The sequence below is a fragment of the Vombatus ursinus genome, unplaced genomic scaffold, assembly GCF_900497805.2.
Source record: "Vombatus ursinus unplaced genomic scaffold, bare-nosed wombat genome assembly UNPS02014772.1, whole genome shotgun sequence".
Taxonomy (NCBI): domain Eukaryota; kingdom Metazoa; phylum Chordata; class Mammalia; order Diprotodontia; family Vombatidae; genus Vombatus; species Vombatus ursinus.
In genome coordinates this window covers 38002749-38024685 of record NW_020954550.1, presented here as the reverse complement: position 1 = coordinate 38024685, position 21937 = coordinate 38002749, and the positions used below count along the sequence as shown (strand labels likewise).

Below are 21937 nucleotides of genomic sequence, written 5' to 3'. Positions count from 1 at the left end.
CTCCTAACAGTGCATTTTCATTTACTGTCCCCCATAATTAGAATTTTCTTGCTCTTTATCTCTGCCTCCTAGCTTCCCTGGCTTCCTTGAAGTCCCAGCTAAAATCCCACCTTCCAAGAAAAGCCTTTTCTGAGTCTCCTTAGTACCTTCCTTCTGTTGATCATTTCCAATTTATCATGTACATATTTTGTTTGTGCATGTCTCCCCCATTAGATAGTTAAGCTCCTCAAGAGCAAGGGCTGTCTTTTTTGCCTTTCTTTTTATCACAGTGCTTAGCACAGTGCCTGGCATTGTGATCATTTAATAAATGTTTATTGACCTACTAACTTCAAGCAAGGAGAAATAGGAGTACACAGTCTTGAAAAAGAAAATAACTTTATTGACAAGATTGAAACTTAAACTATTTCAAAAAACTAATTAGGATTAAGTAATGTTAGTCACCAAGTATTTAGTAATCACTATGGGCCAGGTATTGTATCAAGTTTTCAAAAATTATGAAAAAAAGTTTTTCTTTTTAAAATAACTGATTTTTGCTTTGATAAATTCTGAATCATAGCTTACAACTACATAATTCTTAGGTGTTTTTGCATAAATGCATTTCCATCAATAAAAATAACACATATCTACTTGCCAATATATTCCAATAGACCATAATACACTCAGTGCTGTTTCATATAGCAATGAATAGTAATAGTAATCTTCAGGTAAGACTAACTATATTATATTGCTAAGTAGAAAATACAGAAAATCATGGATGCTTTGGGATAAAATAGGAGAAGTCAACTTACTGTGGCGGAAAAAATGATTTAAATATGTATGAACAAAACAAATAATATTGAGTGCATGGGGAGATGATAATTTGTAAATATTTGAAAGCAGTTAAATAACAGGGGAAGAGATTACTCAGCAGAGGTCAGAAAAGTAAAATACAAAATTACTGAATTAAATTAGGATTTAAATCATAGACATAATATTAGAACTGGAAGGACTCTTAAGAGATCATCCAGTTCTCATTTTACTGATGAGGAAACTGTCTCAGGGAGGTTAAGTAACTTGCCTAATCTCACAAAGTGAATTAGTGGCAGTCAAGACTCAAAACTAGATATTCAGACCTTCATACTCTCCTGTATCTTCTGGTAAGGGCCCAGCTGTGACTGCTATATATTATTTAAGACATCATCATTCTGCTTCATTGTATGATATTTGTAATTTGCAAAGTATGTTCATATACTTCATCTTATTTGATACATTATCTTACTGATAGAAAGCAAGGTGGGAATACTGTTAAAAAGAGTACCTCTGCTTCCCTTTACTTCTTCCTTCTCCAGATAAGTTTTGGCCAGATATCAACAAAACACTGACACTGAAATTCGTAGGTCATGAAGTAGTTTCCTTACTGAACCCCAGTTTGGACATTTACATATAAACTATTAAAACACTAGGTGGTGTACTAGAGGAAGAATTTCTGGTCTGCATTTTAAAGATTTCTACAATTCTGCAATAGTATTCTAGAAAACATACTAAAGTATCTGACACAAAGTGAATGTAAATAGAATAACCAAATTCAGAACCACACAATAAGAGTAAATATCTCTACTTAAAAATGAACATAATTGGGAAAGAAAATAACATATTACTGTGTATTCATGTGAAATAGTGATAGTACCTAATGCTTACCACTTACATTTAATTTTTTAAATTATTATAGTAATTTTTAGTCAGTATCATAAACATTAGGATTCAATCTCAAATCCATGGGCTGTCTTTTAAGAATTATACTTTTTGGGGTGGGGTAAGTTTCCTGGTGACTGGATCTATGTGAAATTTCTGATTGGGACTATGCCATATGTAAAATTTCTAACGGCCCCAATTCTTATCATATAGTAGAAACTTAGTGTTTGAGTACATAAGTAACAACTAGAATGGTCTAAAACTGGAAGGTAACTTCCTGCTTTTTAAGGTAGCCCATATCACAGGAGCCTTCAAATGAAGGCTGGTTGACCATTTGCCAGGAATGTTTTAGATTAGGTTTGACATAATTTGGACTAGATGCCCTCTGAGGACCCTTCTAACTCTGAGTCTATGATTCATGACAATTTAATATTTTGGCAATACAATGACTGAAAACATTTATTACCAGCATCTACTAACCATAAATTTAGGGGTGTATTAATGGTATGATGCTATGTATGCCAAGAAGTGAAAATATTAATAAGTATTTTTCAATTTCATACCATACTGTAATGTAATGAATAATGCTTATTGTCCAGACCATGATATGCAGTTAAATGGACAACTCATGGTGCTTTTGTAGTGACAGAGATAGATAGGGAAGATCCTGCAAATGGGCACAGAATTATGAATAGGAGAGTGGGCATGATTGCCTTTGTGAAATTGAAAAATTATTTTAGTAACCCCAAGATTCTCCCTGAAACAAAGGCCAGTTTAAAAAAAAATACCAACATTCTTCCAGCATTTGTGTGGCTACAAATCAGAGAACACTAGTCTCTAAAGAACTGAAATGGAGGATAAAATAAAGGGCAACAGAGAGGTTTGTAGTAGCTGTGAGCAGGTTGCAACACATCACAAACAAGAGTTATAGACAAGCAGTATTAAAGTTATTTTCATTGATAATTGAAAAGGAAGATGGACTGGTCGTGTGACAAGAGAAATAACTGGTAGACAACTTGTGGTTCAATCACATCTTCACCATGTCAAGAGAAAGTGAAGAAGGACCTCCAGGGTGTTAAGTGGACCCCCTGTGGTGAACTTAGAGTAGTACATGGACAACAGTCACATAGGATAGACAGGTTTGGACTGGTAGCAATCTACAGTAGTTGAAAGGCATACCTATATCAATGAGATTAAAGATCCATTTGAGTACTCTAATGTGAAAACCTTTAGAAGTTGGCATTTTATGTATCATAAGTAAATGACTGTATAACATAGCTGTTAGATTACCCAAACATGCTGAATTACTAGGTTACTTGCTAAAATTCAAGAGATGATAGAGAAGTAGCATAATGAACCTCTAAGCAGATTTAAAATAATGGCATTCTGAAATTAAATGAAAATATACGATGTTTGTATGTGACTTAAAACTTGTATAAGACTAGTAGGTAAGATCTTAATGGGAAGAATATTTGTAAACCATTTTATCTTATTTGTGAGGTTACAATCTTTTTTCATGTCATAAATCTTATGCAGAAAATATAATTTATGGATATTAGTTATAAAGGCACATATGCACTATAAATCAAATTTAGATTTAGGTGCAAGTATTTTTATTTTAAGAAGTTTAGTTTTGTAAAAGCAACTAGAAAACAGATATTTTCATTTCATTTCTACTTCTAGTACCTTTCAAGTCATTGTTATTAATTTAATGATGCATCTAAGTTTATTAGAGGTGATCAATAATTTCAAATAGCCCTAAAAAAGTGAACTAAAAGATAAGTTTTCAAATTAATTCAAGCTTCAACTTTCACTGGGATTTTTTTTCCAGAACGACAAAAGTAAAATGTATTAGCATTTTAATTGCCCTAGAGAATAAGATAATGGTAACCTTTTCTTAGTTGTGGACCAAGACTAGGCATACACAGTCCATTTAAGACTCTCAGTAGATCTTTTTAATTCCTCCCCCAAAATCAGTGAAGAATTTAGACTTATCTGTCTATGATAGACATTTTCTTTGGATTACTGTGGTGACCAATCCCATGTATGTGAAATAAGGTGTTCAAAAGTAGGCATTGAATCTATAATCAGAGAAGAGAAAAGCTGCCCTAAGATAAGTGATAGAATTAACTGATCTAATCAACAGTCCTCCTTAAGGCCTTTAAGTAGAAACTTTAAAAACAAGTCATCACCACCAACTTGTCTTAACTTGTTTTTGGTGAGTGTTTTCATAGTTTGTGTTATGATATCTTGATACAGGACTTAAAATAGTTTTTCTTCCTAGATTTTTCATCCTTTTCAGAAATCCATAAAGCTCTCTCCAGTGAATATTGAATGAATACTGAACAGGCATATTATCTAATAAAGACCAGCCCAATCTCAGGATTTTTAGACTGCATTTCTGATTCACCTGTTAATTGATTTGTCAAGATCCCCATTTACATTTAACAAAATATTACATGTATTATTACTATTTAAATCAAAACAGGTATACACACATGCAAATAATTTAACCTGTTCATAATTTTACCAAATTTATTAAAATGGCATAAAACATGTCAAGGTTTAAACTCAATTTTAAATTAATCATTCAACTACTGTACTGCTTTTGAAGTAAAGATTTTCCTCCCTTTGAACAAATAAACTGAAGAGCATTGTAACAAGTATCACTCAAGAAACAGGATGAGAAAAAGGGAGGAAGGATTGTTCAAGTTAAGGGAGTTACTTCATTTGTTACAGTTTAAAGAACTGGAAACAAGGTACAGTCTTAAAATGAAATCTAAAGAGTAATTCAATTAACTAACAACTGTTTAATCCTCCGGTCCCGTATGGGTTCTTTCTCAGCGTTCACTTCAGAAAAGGAGTTTAAAACCTGTTGCATCACAGACACATTGTCTTACAGACAAAAGCAACGTAAAACTGAAGAAGCACCTCACTGCTGGCTCCGAGGCAGCTGCAGCTTCTCCTCTGGCATCTCCCCCCCAGCACACAACAGCTCCATCTAGCCCTGAGAGGGATGTATAAATGTAGCGCACAAAATACCTTAATGCACACGAAGCTAACTTAGGTCCAGTTACATCCAGGTGGGAGAAAAGAAGAGAAATGATATCTGAATATTTTCTTACTTCCCTGGTATAGCATTGCCCACAAACCCATTTCCCCAGCAGTGAAAAACAAAACAAAACAAAACCCTAACATTTGAAAAGAGTGGCAGACAACGGGAGAGACTGGTGGGTTTCCAGAGGCAAGAATGCCAAGAATGCCAAGAAGTATTTCAGTATCCAGCGCTGAAGCTTCCTTCACTTTGTGTTGTCCTATTATTCCATCAAAACAAAAGGTGTGCATATATACAAATATGCATATGGATGCATAAAGTCAGCACCGTCAAAAGTAAAGAGTGGCACTGCCACCTAGTCGCGAGGACATCACCTGAAAATCCAATCGAATCGCGGGTGTCCAAAACGTGGCCACCCACGAGCAGCATTCCCTAAACCTGGGGAGAAGCCGGGGCACACAACCATCCTCTTCAGCCTTCCAGTGTCCCGGGCCCTTAAGTCCCTCCCCGGAAAAGTGTGTGTGGGGGGGGGGGTGTTTGGAAGGGAAGCCACCCCAAAACCTTCCTTTGGTCACCTTCGCGGGAAGCCCGACGACGCCCGAAGCTGAGGTCTTCTCATTTTCCCCTAAGAAAAGAAAGACAAGAACGAGAGCGAAAGTAACCGGCCGGGTCCTAGGCCCTCGAAAATACAACTCGGCAATACCTACAATAAAGGGCAAAATCCACACCCCACCCAGAACAGCAGCAGCAGCAGCAGGAGCAGGAGCAGCAGCAGGAGCGGCGGCGGCGGCGGAGGCGGCGGGAGGAGAAGGAAGAGGAGGGAGCGAGGCAGAGGCTGAAGAGAGGAGGAGGAGCAGTCGTCGTTGCCGCCGCCGCCGGAGGGAAGCCTGATCCTGCCGCCGCCGAAGCCGCCGGCCCAGGCTGCAGCTGCACCGCGGCGGCGGCGGCACGAGCAGCGACGAGGGATACTGGCAGCGGGCAGGGGGACTGGAGTAGTAGTAGTAGCAGCGGCGGCGGCAGCGGGCTGGCGGGCGGGCGGCGGCAGTGGCGGAAGTGGAGTGGGGGAGAGGGGGAGGTTGTTGGTGTTTGGCGCCGGTGGAGGGAGTCATTCCTGCAGCTGCACTTCCGGTCGGCATTTTGTTCTGAGAGGGAGAGACCGAGCGAGAGACACACACACACACACACACAGGGCTCCTTTTCCCCCCCCCGCCCTCCCCCCCCTCCCTCCTTCGGTACCGACTCGCCCGACACCGCCAAGCCGCAGGCAGAGACGCCCCCACCGAGAGGAGGATTGGTTCCCGAGCCGGTTGCGATGCCCCCTCGGTAGCTGGGGCCCCCGGTTGGGTGTTTGTAAGTGTTTCTATGTGGGAGAAGGAGGAGGAGGAGGAAGAAGAAGCAGCGATTTGTCTTCTCGGCTGGTCTCCCCCTGGCTCTACATGTTCACTGCACTAAGGAGGAGACGGAAGAGGAGCCTCAGCCGCCCCCCCTCCCGGCCCGGATTATAGGCTCACCAGAGCCGCCTCGGCCTCGGCCTCCTCACGGATTCAAACGCCGATTCGCCCAGGTAAATTCCTTCCTTCTCTTTCTTTCGGCGGCGGCGGCGGCGGCGGCGGCGGGGCCAGGTCCCGGGCTCCTCTCCTCCCCCTCCCGCTCCCGTCCCCAGCAGCCCCGGGTCTCCTCGGCGGAGCGAGTGTGGAGTTGTCCTACTCGGGAGCAGGCGCCTTGGCCGGCGGCAGTTTTAGAGCTTCTCTGCCCGCCGACTTTGGCGGAGGAGATTTGGTTCCTGCCGGGCGGCCGGGGAGGCGTAGGCCCGGCGGAGAGCGCAGGCCGCGGGCCAGCGGAATCTACTTGAGCTCGGGGATTAGGAGAGGCTCCGGTCAGAGCGGAGCGATCGCTTCTCAGTGACAGGCCTCAGCCGAGGGAGAAGCGGTAGTAAGACGAGGAGGCGGAAACAATACAACTAACAGCAAGTGTGCCCTGATCTGCTCTATATTTACAACTTTCCCGGTGCGAGAAGTGGGAAAGGTCTCAGTGAAACAAACAACCCCCCCTCCTCCCCCCCAGTGACCCTGTGAAGGGAGGAAGTAGTTTCAGTTAGAGTGAGACAAATGTTAAATACCCAGAAACGAATCCGGTAGTAATTATTTTCCTTTTTAAAAACTTGTTTGGGCATGCAAAAGTTAATAGAGACTCGTTTCCCCTTTTAAAGGCATTAAATCGTCACTTAAGAATGTGATAGAGAAAACCAAAGTGACATAAACAGTTAATATACTCCTTAAAAGAGTTGAACACTCTTCTTTTCAACGATAAGTGTAAAGTTGTTGACAGGTATACCCTGTCAGTACGTATTGTATGAATAATTTAAGAAGTTTTAAAGAGCGTTTTATAAATGGAATACTTTATTACTTTGGGGTACTTCTTTACCTGGAAGTGGAGGGGCGAAAAACAGATGATAAATATTGTGGGAAATGTGATAGTATTAAGAGGTGGAGATAAAAGAGGAGGATTTAAAAGGATGTAAGTTAAGTTATGTTTAACATCCCTGAGGTAAAGAATGTAGAAGGTGTTATCCTTTCATGTCAGGGTAGATCTTTTTGAGGTCTCAGGATTGTCATTGGCTGTTTGTGCCCATGATGTTTGACTGTGTAATGAGAGAGGTGTCATTTTAATAGGTCAAATGTATCCGTAAATGGCTGGAGAAGAGTATCAGTTCTTAACAAATTCCACTTTTTGTGTAAGTGAATTGTTAAGTAGTAGTGTGTGATTGAACTGGAAATGCAAGTTTTTGAACTTAAATTAAAGAAACTTTATTCATAGAAATTGCATGGAAAGCAATGCTTACCTGGATTATACTGTTTTGATACTTTTGTTTCATATGTTTAAAAAAATGTTCAAGTCGTTAAGGAGCAACATTGCTTAACATTTCCCTTAAGTTTGTTAGTTGGTGTTAACACTGGTTCAAAAAGATTTTTTTGTAGCCTTATTAAATTACCATTGTCACTGTCGAATTAGTAACTTTTCTGGAGATTATTTTTGAGTTTAGGGTCTTGCATTGAGCTCTACTATAATGTCTATAAACGTTCAGATAAATGTTTAAAAGGGTCAAGTTAATATAGCTGTCACGTACTAGGCATGTTTTTAATGCTATAAATCCGTGTAGTAGTCAGTAGCGTGTCCGTGATTTGTATTGGTCAGGGAGCAGTTTGAATTTTAAAAAGCCTGAAGCTCCTGCTGAGCCCCAATCCCGGCCTCCCTCCCTCCCACTAATCTCCCATTCCTGTCTTTGTGCTGCCTGCTCCTGTTAGACACTGTTTGCAACAGGGCCTCAGGCCTGCTTGGGGTGGGGGTGGGGGTGGGGGTAGGGGAGGAGCAGGAGAAAGGGGAGGGAGCAACATTTCACATTCTGAGAAAGCAGGTCTTTAAAACACACACACGCACACACGCACGCACGCACACACACGCACACCAAACCGACTATTGCATAAATTACAAAATGAACCATATATGCTCCTATAGAAGTCTTTATTACTTTAATTGAACAGCTGTTTCACTTTTGGATCAGAGACTTCTCTAGTTTACAGCAGAGGACTGTGGAAAAAAATAGTTGTACTTGGTTAGTTTTCATCATCAGAAAGCGACACACTGTCCCTTCTATTTGTTTTACAGTGGTTTAGAGAAGTTTTCTCATCGATTAAAAAAAAGTTTAAATTGCAGTGTTAGATGTTCAATATACAATTTTTCTTTCTGAGACTCTGTTTCCCATTTTAGGAATTCATTTTGATTTTCTGTATTTAATTGCTAAGTTATAAGCAAAATCACGGATTAGTTGTTAGCTTATCTCTGAAATATTGAGGAAAATTTTTTTTTGCATATTAAGTGAATAATTAAACTTCTCTTTTTCAGGGTTTTTTTTCCCTGAATTTGAAAACAATTTTTAAAATGAACTTTTTCTCCCAGAGCTTTTGAATATATTGTTTATTCCTTTTTCCCCAAATCCTATTTGTTAGGAAACTAACCTTCACCTAATCATTTAAGTGTATTAGTGTTTAGATGTAAACAAAGACAAGGCTATGTTCTCCAAATTTTTTAAGATCCTCCGAGAAAAAGATAACATGGGCAGTTCTTGTCTTCTGCACCTCAGTTGTATATTGGGAAAGTAGGAAAGTCCTGAAAAGTTTTTCCGTACACCAAAAATCTCAAATTTATTTAATAGGGTTAGGTTCAGGGTTTGTTGTTGTTTTGTTTTTGCTAATGAGTATTCATATTAATCAATTTATAATAACTCTTAAAAGCAGATTGTAGAATCAGAGAATACTTCAGATTAGGGTTAAAACTTAAGTAGTTAATAATTTTCAATATCTGAGTCACTAAGTATGGTATGACATTTTTGTTTTTTGTGCCTTGGCAAAATTTGTAACAGTAAAAAAGTTAAGGGAATTTTTTTATGATATGGTATATATGTTAAGGGACATCTTAAAGTTGGAAATTAAATATGAATTTTATTAAAGAATGCATAATTTTATTTGTTCTTTTTAGAACTGGAAAGCGAAAGTTTTAAAATCCCTATTATAGCTCATTTCCTTTGCCATCTCCTGTTGGAAGCCTTTCCTGATACCCTGATACCCTGATACCCTATAAGTGCAATTATCACATACAACTGTACTTACCTTAACTAAAAGGGGAGCATGTTGTATTCCTTCCTTCATCAACACCCCAGAGTGTAAGCTCTTGAGGGCAAGACTGATTTTTCCACATCCCCTAACATAATGGTCATTTTTCTTTGCTGTATTGGATAGAGTCCAGTAGAACTATTTTGGGTATTGTCTTTCCTAAGTAATTAGTCTTTAAAAGTTGTAGTCATACTATTCTAAAATGGAAATTTTCTTAACTTGGAGAAAAGTAAAAAAACAAAACGAAATCCAACTCAATTAATAATATCAGTCCAACTAATCTCTTTATTTCTTAGGGCTTTTACATTTCCCTAAAGAAAGTCATATTTGACACTGTTTCCTGACAAAGTTTACAGAAACATTTAATTTAAACTCATGTATTGAATTTTGATACACTCTTTAATATATTTCCCCTAGGAATATTTTGTAAAAAATGAATACATTGGTATATAAAAACTACACATTTGAATCTGATTTTGCTTTAACCTTTTTTGATATTACTTAGAAGGAAAAAACCTATTCTTTATGTAATCAATAAAATTACTTACATGAGATTTCATTTACAATGACTTGATTGGAAGGTCTGTCATAGACAAGAATTCTTCCTGGAAACCTTTGAATGTAATTTCTGAAAACTTAACACAGAGGTTGAATGAGGTAAATATTTGAAACCACAGCCCATGTGAAAAAGTTTTAAATCTAGCATTACCTTTAAATACAAAAATAGGGTAAAACAAATGTTGAATTGTCTTTAAATATAGAAATAGGATAAAAGTAAATATTCAATTTTTCTTAACATTGTTCACTGCACTCAAATTTACAATAAACTTAGGAGAATGATGTAAACACTAAAAATTATTAGAAAAATGTCAAACTATAAGCCAAGAATAAAGATTTAATCATAACAAAAGATTTCGTCTTAGTACACTGTATTATAAACCTTTGGTAAACCATTTTCTTGTGCATTCTTTTTCTGTAGTTTACTATAGAAAAAATTTGGGGGTTTTTTAAAAGACTTTTCCCAGGATAACCAAAAAGCCTTTTATAGGTATTCTCATTATATCTCTGTGACAAAAATGATCAGCATTATTTTCACATTTGGTTGGGAAATGGACATTCATAGAAGCCTAATGACTTGCCCAAATACATGCAATGAGTCAATGGGAGAATAAGCAATTGTTAGCCCCTAGATTGTGATGCTGTAAGAGGGGTGTGAGCTCAGAAAAGGAATTCTTGGGTCCTGGCACTGACTACCCTATCCATGGATTAACTATAATCTTACTGTTCTTTGCGATTTTTCCAATCTGTTACAAAAAAAGGTAAAACACAATATAAAACCTGTATTTTTGTCTCCTGAGTCATGATTTGAGAGGTTTTTTTGGTAGGCTTATTTAAATATGTTGATCTTGTGGAAAATAAAGGAAAGAGCTACTTTAAATGAAGCATTCCTTTCTCCTGAAATTTTTTGTGTAATGATTGTATTTTTAAAATTGTCAGCATGTAACTTTAAGTGTTTCTAGTCTTTACAGTTGAATGAAAAAAAGCTTTTGAATGATGTTTTCATCTTAGATCAGAATTATATTTTTAACTATGTTTTTATATAGTCAGAAATTTTCCCCAGAAGTTGAAAGGACTAAAGTCATAGTTGCCTTTAACTTATAATTTGTATATCAATATGCTGGAGACCAACTTGAAGTAAATTTAAAGTCATTGGATTTTGCCATTTATGTATTTTTAGTATAGTGTTTTTAAACATTGCTTGTATTTTCCAAATTTAAGTATTGAAGGAATTAGCCATTTTCTGATAAAGTTTAAAGTTTTATAGAATAACATTAAAAGCAAAAGAAAGTGGAAGAACCTATAATTATTATTTTCTTAGTAAATTGATTGTGTAGTTGTATTAAAAAGAAAAATTGTGTATAGGGACAATTAAATTGAACTGAAGAAAATTAGATAGGTATTTTAAATATCAGTATTTCTGACACTAACTTGGTTATAAAATGTTGCGTTTTAAACTTGGACTTGTAAAATATGTGATTTCTTTACTTTTTCCAAATGATACACTTATTAGAAATTGTTTTTGTTGTTGAGTTACTTCAATCATGCCCAACTCTTCAGTGACTCCAGTTGGAGTTTTCTCTGCAAATATGTTGGAGTAGTTTGCCATTTCCTTCTCCAGCTCATTTTACAGATGAGGAAACTGAGCCAAACAGGGTTAAATGACTTGCCCAGGGTTATATAGCTAGTAAGTGTCTGAGGCCAGATTATTAGAAATAGATTGGAACTAATAGAGTAGATTTGGACTTCCTTACGTGAGAGAGACAAACCAAACTTCATTAAACTTTGTTTTATTTATAATTGTATGACAGCATAGAATCATCACAGAATATTAGAACTAGAAGGGATTTTAAGGATTGTTGTCTTGTCTTCCTCCTCATTTTACCGATAAACTTTCTTTAAGTGAATTGCCCAAGATCAGTACCCTTAAGATGTATGACTGTAAAATAGCAGTTTAAAAAGCAACACCAAACTTTAACTTAAAACAAAATGCTGTCCTCTTGAAAAGAGTCACCTTGAGAGGCAAAAGACTTTTCTCAGTTAATACTGTCATTACCCTTTTGAAATTGCCTTTAGAAGCTGTGTAACATTCTTTTGATTATCTTCAATGATGGTGAATCCCCAATTTATTCAGAGCCAGTTCTAGTATGTTTACTTAAAAATAAAATGTTTCACTACTTTATAGTTATGCCTCATAAATAAGAGCATATATGCAAACATGCATTTAAGTTGTGGGCAATATTATGTTTGATTTCAGATCCATATATACACAAATATATATCCTATGTAACATCTTGGGCTAGGTGGTGCAGTGTGTAGAGTGCAAGGACCTAGAGTCTGGAATTTCCTCTTCCTGAGTTCAGATCTGGCCTCAAACACTGAGTAGCTGTGTGACCCTGGCCAAGTCCCTTAACCCTGTTAGCCTTAGTTTCCTCATCTGTAAAATGAGCTGGAAAAAGAAATGGCAAACTACTCCAGTATCTCCATCAAGAAAACCCCAAAAGGGATCAAAGAGTCAGACGTGACTGAAAAACAACTAACAATGGCAACAAAAAGATAACAGCTCAATTAGGAAAATTTATAAAGCCCCTGTTTTGTTTGAAATAACTTAGTATTTCAACTAGGAATCTGGACATCCTAGCTCTGGTTTCAGCTCTGCCATCTACTTTTGCTGTATAACTTTGAGTAAATCATATGCTTATGTGGACCTGAGTTTTTGCATCTAAAAAATGAGGGTGTTGGACTAGATGATTTCTAAGGTCCCTTCCAGCCCTAACATGTTAGGAACTTGTGATATTTAGTGCACTTCTCTAGATATTTCTTATTTACAGAAGTGTTAAACAGTCAAATTAAGATTCATCCTTTTCTTTCACAATTTTTTATAGAATATATTGAATTTTCAGCTAATGATTTGTATAGGCTATTATTGGCTTTGATATTTTACATATGTAAACTTAGGTGATTTAAAGATTCTTTTAAAACAGAAGTACTGCATCTTTAAAGTGTTCTTTTATATACTTAAAAATTTTTTTTGACTGAATCCATTTCTTTTGTGGACAAAAAAACTTATGTCAGTAAAAAATAAAATTTAACTTTAATCATTGAAAATAATTCATTGAAGTTAACAGCAACTGGGATATTAATTTAAATTTAACTTTTCATTTCTGAGCAATTATGAAGCCAATCAACAAGCATTTGTTAAGCACTTAACTATGTGCCAGGCACTGAAATGTGAGGTAATTATGAAATATTGGTGTGTTTTTTTGGTCAGAGTTGACTCTTGGTCATTTTGTTTAGATTAAATGCATGTTCATATTGGTTTTCGATAGTTTTGTAACACTGTATGTTAACCACTATAAAATCACATGTACTAGGCTGTTTTGTGGTTATTTATACAAGAGAATGACTGTGTGTATGGTCAGCAGTGTCAAAAGAAAGTGTCATTAAAATAAAATTTAAATCTAATATCTTGTTATTAATACATGTAATTAAATTTAAATTATGTTTTAGTCTTTGTACTTATAGCTGATCTATTATTTGTAAAACAAAAATATCTTTCCATATAATCCTAAGAAGGAGATAGATCAGTACCTTTTCCTAAAACCATAACTCTTTCAGTGTGTTTAAATGTGCCATTAGCACTTTGTTTAATATACCTGTGGATTTGCCGTCACTATTCACCCAAGTAAGTTGATCGTTTTAATGTAGTTATATATGATTCACAGTTTTCCCTCAACTATAATCAGGTTATAACTACAATGCATGGCTTTAAATTAGACATAGTCTTTCTATACTCCCACACTTTTTTTTTTTTACCTGACTCATGTGAAAGAAACTGATTGCTTATGCCTGAGCAAAGTAATACTTTTTCTTGCAACTTAAAACCTGGAGGTTGAAATTAACTAGTGTTGAGCAATGCTAAAGTTAGCTTTATTCTATCTGTTTTGGGGGAAAATTATTAAGAAATTAATATCTTTGCTGTACAAACATAAGATATTTAAAGTTCCTAAGAGATATTTATGAAATACGCATTTGAATTTGGAAAATTTTTTTCATCTCTTTTCTGCCATCCTTTTTTTTCTTTTTTTTTGAAAGGATGTGGCTTCTGGTTTTGAGGGGTTTTGGATCCGGGGGATGCCATTAGGAGGATGAGAGGCTGATTTTTAAACTGCTTTGTACATAGTTCCAAATAAAAGATGAAACTTACAGAAGTTTAAAATGTTCTGAAATCTTAACATACAAATTGGGCTAAAACTCCTCTGTAGAATCATTAAGATTATTGGGTTAGTTCACTTCAGCAAACATGTATTAAGTACCTGTTGTGTGCTCAGGCACTCAGTGTTTGTTGGCTGTTGGGGGGCAGAAAGTTTGGACATGGCAACTCTTCTGCTCTATTGAAATTCACCAACTACTAGGGGAATAGGACACATGGCAATGATTTTTAGTAGAAAAGAACAATGTGATGCCTTGTTACTACAGGCAAATAACCAAAAAAAGAAAAAACCCTTTTATCCTCATTTTCCTTATCTCTATAGGGCTTATATCTCCTGCCTTACCAGGTTATTTTGAAGATCAGGCATGTTAATGTATGCAAAGTGCTTGGTAGGGCACCATATCCATATTTGACTAGTGTTCTCTTCTTTCTGGGAAAAATCTTATACAGATTGTTTCAAGTCAAGAAGGACCAGAGTTAAGGTTAGGAAAAGAGAAAATTGGATCTTTCTTATTCCTTGGAGCTGAGCCCATAGAATTATAGGTATAAAGGTGGAAGAGACCTGAGAGGCCTTCTCGTCCAGCACCCACGTTACAAGTGAGGAAATTGAGGCAGGAGGGTGAGGTAACTTATCCAAAGTCACATAGTAAGTGACATAAGTATACTGAATCCAAAAGATTGAAGCCTAGTTCAAGATCAGGGAATATTTATAGAACAAAAAAAATTTTTTTTAGTCTTTAATTGCCATATTTTACTGCATAATCATCACAGATTTTATGCTAATTTTTGCCCCAGAAGGGGGTAGGGTGCAACCATTATGTGAAGCTTGTTTGTTTTAAATTGTGCCAGTATTGCTTAAAAAATCATTTATTACTGTCTTTGGTGGAAGATTAGGATGCACGGAATACTCATGAATATATGTTAAAATTGAGTACTGACAATGTGTGTGTGCTGAGAATTCTAGGCTTGTGGCTTGCAATGCCTGAGATGAATGTGTATCCTTATGCCACTGGTGAATACATTGCTGCTCTGTTTACCTTTTAAGCGGCCTGATGAACAGAATTATACCATGCGACGATTACATGATGAAAGGTTATAAAACAATTTTGGACTGGGGGAAAAAACCTGACCACAGGGTGTGACATTTATGTGGTGGCTACAGTTATGTTGTGAAATACAGAATTTTAAAGCCTAGTAATAGTTCTAGTGTTCCAGGGTTAAAAAAAAAACTTGATGAGACTAATCGATGGTCTGATTGTTTGTATAATTGTGGAAACTATGAGTGCAAAATTAACCATTTTGTATTTGTTCTGAGCCATGGATAAATCCAAATCCTCAAGGAAGATGGGTCTCAGAAGCTTTCTTACCATCTTTGGAAGAGTACATACATTGTGTACAGTGTCAGCAAACAACATAAACTTTTTGAAATGAGTTTTTTAAAGCACAGTGCCTGATAATAATAGCTAGCATCTGTGTAGTGCTTTAATGTTTACAAAGTGCTTTACATACATTTTCTTATTTGATCCTCACACACAACCTTCTGAAATAGGTGCTGTTACTTATCTTCACTTCACAGATGTGTATACCAGCTTAGTTAGGAGTTAAAAGACTTGTGCTGGGTGTCACAGCTAGTAAGAGTCTGAATTGGAATTCAGTTCCAGGTCTTTCTAATTAAATGTCCAGCATTCTGCCCACAATGACAAACTTCTTATTGAAGCCATTGGAGTTGACTCATAGGGTTACAAGGGTAATTTTTTAAAAATTGTATTGATATTTTTTATTTTTATAATACCTTTGTTTCTGAATATATCCTTCCCTCCACCCCATCCTACCCCCTAGCTGTCATTTGTAAAAAAAAGGGGGGGGACTCAGCAAAATTAACTAATACATCAATCTAACTGACAAAGTATGTATAGTACCACCTTCATAATTACTCATCTCTGCAAAGAAAAAGATGCATTTTCTTATCTCTTTTCTGTATCCGAGCTTGGTCATTATAGTTGCAGTTCAGTGCTTCTTTTTCCTAGTTACATTTGTCCTTGTATATATTCATGGTTCTACTTAACATCACTTTACATTAGTTCATACAAATCTTCTCATGCTTCTTCATATTGATCATTTCTTAGGGTGAAGTAAATATTCCATTACATTTTTTTAGTCAATAAAATTGCCTATTTCTAATTTCATTTCTAATCTGTGGGCATCTGTTTTGTTTCTGGTCCTGTGCTGTTAGAAATACTGCTATGAAATGAGTGAAGTGACTTACCCAAGGTCACACAACTAGTTCAGGTCACACAACTAGTTAGCTGCAGAACAGGAACTTGTTCCTAATTTCCAGTATTCTTTCCATCACACTGTACTGCCCCCACTAAATAAAATAGAAATTCAGAGAAGGGAGAGGTAAAGACATGACTTGCACCTCCCTATTAACCCTAGTTAATAAGAGAAGAGAAATGGTATTTAATGAAATTAAGGTAGTCCATCAGCCATATATAGAGAGGGAGAAAAAATGTGGTAAAGTTTGAATGAATAAATTAAAAAGATCAGAATGAAGAGTACTATAAATGAAGTAGTCTTTATTTTATTTGTGATTTTGTGGGTGTGGAATTCTGCCCAACCTGTTGAGGATCATCTTTCTTGACTTTTCATGGATAGTAGAATAGTACATTGGCCAAGTAGTGAAAACTATCCTTTACGTTCACTACTTGACTGGTCCATTCGCTTTTCTTTGCATATGTTTCTTTGATGTTTTTTACATTGCATCAGGCACACAATTCATTGTTCATAATTTGCCCCAGCCTATTTCACCCATCATACTTATCTCCATTGTCCTAAGGGTGACCTGGAATTTTAATTCTTATTCTTTGGAGAATATTGTATTTCAGAATTTGTAACCAAATAGCACCACTGGAAGAATTTTGACATTTAAAAGGTGAGATTTTGCTTCAGGAAGAAGTTTGGGATCACTGAAAGAACGCATCCTTTCTCAAATGCAACCCAGCCCGCTCTTTCTTCTATTTATTTCTGGACCCATTTCACTATCCACTTGCATTAATTGTCCAAGATAGTCTATAAGAAATTATATATCTATGAGAATTTGCATAAGAAGTGGTGGGCTTTTGCAAATGAAATTCTGTAGAAGACTACATCTTTATAGTCACATAGCTGATTGAAAGGTAGAGAGACTACAAGATCCCACTGTGCTTTATTGTTTGTTGACCATAAAAACATTTGATGGATAGAACAAAATACCTTAAAGGTTTTTCTCCAACACGGTGTCTCACATTGATATATTAAGCCTATACAGGATTCCTTGGTGTAACAACAGCGAAAACTATTTGATTTTCTGATTTTTGATATAAAATGAGACATTAAACAGGGAGAAATAGTCTCATCAACTGTGTTTATTGTTGCAGTGGAAGATACCCATTGTGGGATTGTATGGTACAGTGGAAAGAGCATTGACTTTGGAGTCAAAGAATGTGGATTCAGATCCCACCTCTGGGGCTTACTAGACCTATGTAACCTTAGGCAAGTCACAGAATCTCCCTGGGCCTCATTTTACAGATGAGGAAATGGAGGGCTTGGCAGCCAGAGAGTGCAGGGGATAGAGTTGAAGACACCTTCACTTTCATTGTAGAAAACAGAAAACCAAAGAAGGAACACAGGTAGAATGTGGTACCATCTTTTAGATAGGCCTGTCAATTTTTTTGGTAGCAATAGTCAAGTGTTATAGCAGGTATTGAGTGCGTTGCCTGTAAGTTCAGAAAGTCTGCACTTGGTAATGTTGTATGTGGTCTTGTGTAACTTTTTGATTCTTTCTTCCTTAGAACAGTATGCAGTTGTTTGTTTCTTTGTTTGTTTTTGTTGTTGTTGTTGTTTTGTTTTCCTCAGAGAGTATTTTCCTTAGAAGGCACTGATAATCATAGTACTTTAGTAGGTGCTAGAATTCTGAAAATAAAAACTTCTAAAAATTCTGTAAGGATTTTCATTCTATCTAGAATTCGTAACAAAAAAAATAATAATGTGAATAGTTCAGATAGCCCAATTAAAGTAGGGGAAGGACTAATTAAGTGGGGTTTTTGTGCACTTCAGTTATTTCTGTACTATCTTGTTTCATCCTGTATGTGTCATCAGGTTTTAGGACAAACATGCCATTTCACTGGCCTCAGGATTCTGATCAGTGTGCTTAAACACTAAGAAAATTTTCAAATGATACAACCAGGTTAGTGACAGCACCAAGATAGAACTTAGCGCGCTGAGTATCTTAAGATGTTAAAGATGTTCTTATTTTTCCCTAGCAGTAAGTCAGGAAAAAAATAATGTACTCTATAAATGCTTTGATAATTCAACTAACTATTAATTCTCTCCATTTTTTTCCCATTATGAGAAGTAGTATGTACAGGTTTCCCCTTTTATATAAGATTTATATGTCAGATTTGGAATTTATAGGACTGAGAGGCAATGTGGTATATAGGGAAAACTGTTGGGTTTGAAGTAAGAGGACCTGGGTTCAAATGCTGGCTACAGTTTATTACCAAAGTGATCCTGTAGCAGGTCCCTTCACCTTCCTGGGTCTTATTTTTTCATCCATAAAATGAGGTGACTGGACTAAATGATGTCTGAGATGTAGTCCCTTCCAGTTCTAAGTCTGTCATCCTATGATAATCATGAGGTGCCTCAAAATAAGCAAATGAAATTCTTATCAAAATGCATAGCACATTGGGGCAGCAAGGTGGCGCAGTGGATAGAGCCTTGGAGTCAGTAGGACCCGAGTTCAAATGTGGCCTCAGACACTTGACACTTACTAGCTCTGTGAACCCGAGCAAGTCACTTAACCCCGATTGCCTCACCAAAAAGCAAAAACAAACAAAAAACAAAATGCCTAGCACAGTGCCTGACTGATAGTAGGCACTGTATAAATGCTTATTCCTCTGCAAAGTTAAGAACTTTTAATCTAGAGTACATTAGGTTGGATACACCTAGGCCCAGAAGTTTCCTGCCTTTTTTTTTTTTAATCAATGTGTTGGCTCTAATAGCGCAATAAATAAATATCCAGATAAGAAGAAGGGAGCAGGTATAGTCAGGGACTCAGAAAACAGGAAAATTCTCTGTTGCCTGGTTTTCAGGAGATAGAAGATTCTAGAGACAAGAAGTGCTTTTAAAGGAAAAATATGCTGCTCGATGGGTTATAAGATTGAGTAGATAGAAAATTCTGATTTCTGCTACATCTGATTTGTCCAGGGAATAACCACTACTCTTTCAATGGAAAAAAGTCATCTAATTTTATATAAATCAATAGGGACAGTGGGATTTGTTTTATGCAAATTGTTTTCCCAGATAATTTTATTGCAGATAATATATCTGCTCAGTAAAGCAATGGGATACCTATATTACCAAATAACAATCAATAGTAGTGGCCAAGATTACTTGTCAGTTTTTCCATGACCGCCTAGCGTAGCTAAGCGCATTAACATGGGAATAGAGACCTAAAACTCAAAAGATAAGTAGATTCAGGTTTCAAATTAATAAGAAATTGATGTGCCATTTCTAAACCTGTAGACCTTATTCTAGAAGTAAATTTTATTTGATAAACTTTTGAGAACCATATCTTCAAGGTTGCTTTTAGAAGGCCTTTTTCCGAGCATTACTGACTTAATGTTAAAAGAAATATTAAAGAAGCTATTAAAACAACTTAACTTTGCTTAAATTACCTGAAGCTATCAGCATTACTTCTTTGTGGAGTAATAGAAATATTCCAGAATATGTACAGTTATGATTAATGTTCTATCATTTTTTAACACTTTTTATCTTGTATAGATTATGTTTTTTCTAGCTGTTCATTTCAGGATTAATCTTAAAGTGACTTTTGATAAATTACTTTTGTCACTTTGGTCATAGGTAGGTCATTTACGTATTTTGCAGATACACTTTTAAACAAAATAGGAAAAAGTGTTTGACAGGTATCATTTCTAAGAATACTTATGTGGCATCAGAAATTGTTTTAGCCAAAAATAAGTTAATCTAAAATAATATGAAGTTGTAAGCTGTTAAGGATACCTAACAAGGGGAAGCAAATCAAAATTGAGGGGTAATATTTAGGATGAAATTTTTTCATGAATAAGGAAAAGCTAGGATATAAGTGTCCTATATCCTAGCTGCTGACAGAATGCTGTGTTTTTGGGAAGTTTCACTATCTGTAGCTTTTGGGATTTCTCTTAAGTAAAATTATTGCATTTATGTGTGAAATATATAGCACTATCTGCCTCTCATAAGGTTTTCTGAAAATATTTCTTTTGTAAAATCTTTCGTCAAATAAAAATCTGAGAATTTGAGATATACTTATTTTTTTGTAAGGAAACTTTTATAAAAAGCAGAGAATATGGAGCAGCTAAGTGGAGCAGTGGATAGAGCACTGGCTTTGGAGTCAGAAGGACCTGAGTTCAAATTCGGCCTCCGACACTTGACACGTACTAGCTTGGTGACCCTGGGCAAGCCACTTAACCCCAATTGCCTCACTTAAAAAAAAAAAAGCAGAGAATAATTAGGTGAAATCAGCTCAAGTTCATTTGGGATTGAATTATAGTAGAATTTCATCGTAACTTAGATATGTCCCCAAGTCAAACTATGCTCCCCACAATATAGCCATATATTAAAAGCTTCACAATAATCCAGATAATTCATATGTCCTGTCTCCAAAGGTGTTACCCTACAACTTTAATTTGGTTCTAGGATGATGATTTGATTATTGGCTCAGTAGTTTGATAACTACTCAGTGTACCCCAAACATGTTTTGTGTTCTCTCCATGTTTATACCCTTGCAGTTATTACTTTTTCCTCTGCCTAGCCTTTAATACAGCTCAGACCTCTCCTCCTGGAACTCTCTCAGAGCCACTTCAAGCCGGAGTGATCTCTCCCCTTTCGTAACCCTTGGAATATATGATCATTTTTACTCTCACTCCAGTTCATTTGGCAATTAATCATATACTACCGTGTGATATTTTCTAGCGTTCTCTTGATTTTGTCTTTATTGTATTTTTTAGCTTTTCTCCTGTGTATGTCTCATCTCCCAAACAAGGTTATAAGTTCCTGGAGGGCAAGGGGACCCTGCCTTAAATTATACTTACTTGCAGTTCAATGGATGAGTGCAGGCATTTCTTCTGATAGTTCTTAGAGCAATGAAATCACAGATTCAGTCCCTAACCAATACTCAAACCATGTTTTGTACATAGTAATTGCATGTTGCCTTTTCTCTCCTAGTCCATCCTTCATACCCTTGTCAGACTAATCTTGTTTATGCATAGATCTGGTTATGTTACTCCTCTGTTTAAAACCTTCCAGTTGCTTCCTGTTGGCTGAAGAATCAAGTTCAAAGTCCTTAACCTGGCTTTGTCATCCACAGCCTGTTGTCATCCTGTCATTTAACTAATTTACTCAGTTCAGCCCTCCCACATCCATGAGCTCTGTACTTTCTCACCTTTATGCATTTGTTCATGCAATAAGCATATATGAATTATGTGACTTAGGATAGGGATGGGGCTAGAGGATACCCCTCCTCTAAAGCCCTATTCAAGTACTGCTTTCACTGATCTCCTTACTTATGACCATTGTGTGCCCATCCCAGTGCCTCTTTCTCACATAGCACATAGCATCTCCCTTATACATCTATCAGATAAATTACAGTTATTTGTGTATGTGTCATACACCCATCAGACTATTAAAATGTAAGTTCCATGAAAGCAGGGTCTATCAGAAATTATGTCTTCCACT

General features: G+C 36.5%; 1 protein-coding gene across 2 annotated transcripts in view; it reads left to right on the top strand.

The window, feature by feature from the left end:
- Nucleotides 1-5965: 5965 nt before the first annotated feature.
- Nucleotides 5966-21937, top strand: part of NIPBL (NIPBL, cohesin loading factor) — a 261926-nt gene continuing 245954 nt past the window's right edge. The window contains exon 1 of one of the 2 annotated variants that reach the window (XM_027863622.1): nt 5966-6290. The gene's annotated coding sequence lies outside the window, so the exon portion shown is untranslated. The remainder of the gene's footprint in view (nt 6291-21937) is intronic. The other variant, XM_027863621.1, reaches the window with a different exon arrangement.